Below are 3,564 nucleotides of genomic sequence, written 5' to 3'. Positions count from 1 at the left end.
GGGTACCCCAGCCACCCCAGGGGTGTGGGGTGCAGGCAGCAGGGGGGGGGCGGGCAGCAGGGGGGTGCAGCATGCGGGGGGTACCCCAGCCACCGAGGGATGCAGGGTGCGGGGGGGTACCCCAGCCACCCCAGGGTGCGGGCAGCAGGGGGGCACAGAGAGGGTACCCCAGCCACCCCAGGATGTGGGGTGCAGGCAGCAGGGGGGGTGCAGGGTGCGGGGGATACCCCAGCCACCCCCAGGGTGCAGGGTGCAGGCAGAAGCGGGGGTGCAGGCAGCAGGGGGGTGCAGGGTGCGGGGGATACCCCAGCCACCCCCAGGGTGCAGGGTGCAGGCAGAAGCGGGGGTGCAGGCAGCAGGGGGGTGCAGGGTGCGGGGGATACCCCAGCCACCCCCAGGGTGTGAGGTGCAGGCAGCAGGGGGGGGTAGCCCAGGCACCCCACGGTGGGAGGGCGAGAGGCAGGGTTGGGAGATGGGCCTGGGAGCCAAAGATGCTTAATTAGCGGCCCGAACTGATGATGCTCCGGGTCCATTGGCTCACCCCACACCAGACCTTGGCTCTTAAGACTTCCTGAGCCTGGCAGTGCCCATGGCTCCCGGCCCTGGCTGGCAGGTAGAGGGGGACAGAGCTACGCTGGGGGCTGCCAGCACTTGGCAGGAGGAAGAGCTGTTTTGCAGCACAAATCCCCCTTTTCTCTCCCTGGGTGAGGTGAAAGCTGGAGAGGGCTTCCCCTCCGCTGGGACGGGGCACCCATGAGCACCCCACGCCACCCTCGCACCCAGCCTGCCAGCGGCGTGGGGTTTTCCCAAGCTCCTCCTCACCAACATGAAGGAAAACAGCTTGCAGCCAGGTCTGGGTGTGCACAGGAAAGGGGTTGGGGGGAAAAACATCTCTGTGCCCAACGCACTGCACCGCTGGACTGTTGGTTCAGCCACAGACAGGCTCCTCTTTGAGCTGTGCCCAGCCCTCGAGGTCTGGAAAAGCCCAGCCATGCTGGGTGCCATGGGGGGAGCTCTGCCCTGGAAGGCAGAAACTGTGGGGCTAAAGCATTTTCAGGCTAAATTCATATTCAGCAGCAAACACTTAGGAAGAGGGTACAGAGAACTGCACAGTACGGGAAAGCTGAATCATTTGCCCTGGAAACCCACTCCGAAGCCCTCCTAAAGATGAAGCTGATTTTATCTCTTCTTACAAAACCCTGCGTTTCAGCATTAACAAACCACCCACCCCAGACACTCCGGCTGCTCATATTTACATGCTGACGTTGCCCAAGTGTTGCTACACCTCTGGCTTTGGCAACACGGCCACCTCAGCCGGTGGCGAGCCGGGCAGCCCGGCCACTCGCCGTGCACTTTGACCAGTCTTTCCACCTCGTTTTCCATCCCCGCTCCAGCATCCAGCCACGGCGGTCAACCAGTGCCCGTGGGAGCACCCAGACTGGGAGCGACACCCTGGGGGACAGACCCACCAGCAGGCCCAGCTGCCCTGCTGTGATGCCCAAATTGTGATGGCAATTTGCTGGGCGGTCGGTGGCATTGCTGGAGCACCAGGGTGTGAGGAACACATGGAACCGGCCACGTATTCCCACCACCCTCGCAGGTGGTGTTTCCTTCAATTAATAGTAACGTGAAGGAAGCTCCAGGCAGAGATTTAACTCCAGGGCAGGGAGAACCAGCAGCTGGAAAGGAGGGAGAGGACAAGGCGCTGTACTTGCTTTCGAATAACCCTTCAACCTCAGGGTAATTACTGCTGTGGTGTTGGGAGGAAAACAAGGTCAGGAGGAGGAGAGAGCAGGGCAAGATTCCCAGGCCAGTGCACAAGCAACTAGGACAAGGGTGTTTGTTCTGCCTCTTGAGGGGCAACTGCCAGGACCGGTCCCGGAAAGGATGCGAGACCCAGAGGGAGCTGTGGAAAAATCATCAGCCTCTCTAAAAACAGAAAGCAAAATGTTTTCCTCCTTGTCCCTGGGGGCACGCATGCCGATGTCCCAAGGAACACGCATGGGAAAGGATATTAAAAAAATGAGTGGTGGAGGCCAGGCGGAGTTCTGCTCTCCATAGAGACAGCGCTTCCTGGAGACACCAGTGGCTCTTGGAATGGAGACCTGCGATGGAGCGGGGGATCCCAATGGGAAAGAGGGGTTGGGAAGAGCCTGTGCTGTCCCAGCTGGAAGAGGGAAGCTCTGGCTATGGGGGACAGAGAAGAGAGAGGAGTAACCTGTCAAGGACAGGGAAGCAGCGAGGAATGGAGACAGCCCCCACAGGCGTACACCACACCCCGGGTTCCTTCAGCCGCCAAGTTTTCACAGAGGATGGCTCTACTTGAAAGAGCTGGGTAGGTCGAAGGTCAGGCATAATTTCACTCCCTTCTGCAGGGATTACTTAGGCCTTGTTATAGCAGGATTTACTACTGGGTTTGGTTTCTTCTGCATGGAGATCCGCCAGGCCTTGCTGTGCCGTAACCCTTTCCGAGCCGTGCAGATAGCCAGTGTCCTGCTTCCCATAGCTGGGGTGATAAAAAGGAAAATCAGTGATGGGGCTGCATGTTTCCCTGATGCAATTCTCTGCATTTCCAAGCCTCTACAAAGGTGTTTTCCTGTTAGAGAGAGAGAGGAACAATGCACAGCCCGGCCCTTGCTCAAGCATAAAGCCCCTATCCCCCATAAAACTGGCCAGGGTGGTTCTCATGGCCAATGAGTTTGTGGTGATGACTCTGCTATCACCACAGTTTCGTGTTCCTCCTCTCTGCTCCCTCTCAGACACTCACCTCTGACCCAGAGGACCTCTCCCCCCGCCATCAGATAGCAATGACACCCCCCCAACCCCAGCAAAATCCTGCTTAGCTCCCGCATGGATCTTTTTTTTTGGGGTAGCAGCCCCTATTGTTTCAGCTATCTGTTCTATAAAGAAGTTCACTGGCTTAGGTTTATCTCAAAAGAAAGGCAGCCGTTACACCCCGAAGGGATTCTCCACCCGAAACGCTCCCACAATCCTCCCTGGAACATGGATTTCTTCCCTCGCCCCAGCACCAAGAGCCCAGAAAAACCCCTGGCAGGGGTAGCCAGCCCCATCCCTCACAGGCAGGGCTCCTTCCTAGCGCCCAAAGTTGTGGTTGAGGCCACAGCACCAGTCCTGGGAAGGTTTCCTGCCCCATGGGATCGACACCCCATCCTGCTACACACGCGAGCTGCTCTGAGTGTGAAGGAAAAGCCATCCACAGCACCCTCAGAGAGGATTAAGCCCCAGTCTGCTCCTAATCCCTCTAACAGGATAACCCAGTGCTGGGTGCCAGCATCTCTAACCTCCTGCAGCCCCGGCCGGCGTCAGTGCCTGCCAGCGAGCCAGCGCGTGGTTTCCGACGGCTGCAGAAAACACCCACTGTCCGGGATGATCCTTGCATGTGGCTGAATTTCTCTGTTTATTTTCTAGAGGGAGGGGGAAAAAAAAAAAAGCAAAAAAAAAAAAACTTTCCCACACCTTCGCCCAGGGACATGTGGAGAATAAAATATATGTGCTGGAGCTCAGTGTTGTGAAAAATGGCTTCCTTCTCATGGGGCTCAACTT

Source organism: Calidris pugnax, unplaced genomic scaffold (genome assembly GCF_001431845.1).
Source record: "Calidris pugnax isolate Ruff unplaced genomic scaffold, ASM143184v1 scaffold70, whole genome shotgun sequence".
In the NCBI taxonomy this organism is placed as follows: Eukaryota; Metazoa; Chordata; class Aves; order Charadriiformes; family Scolopacidae; genus Calidris; species Calidris pugnax.
Note: the sequence above shows the minus strand (reverse complement) of the source record.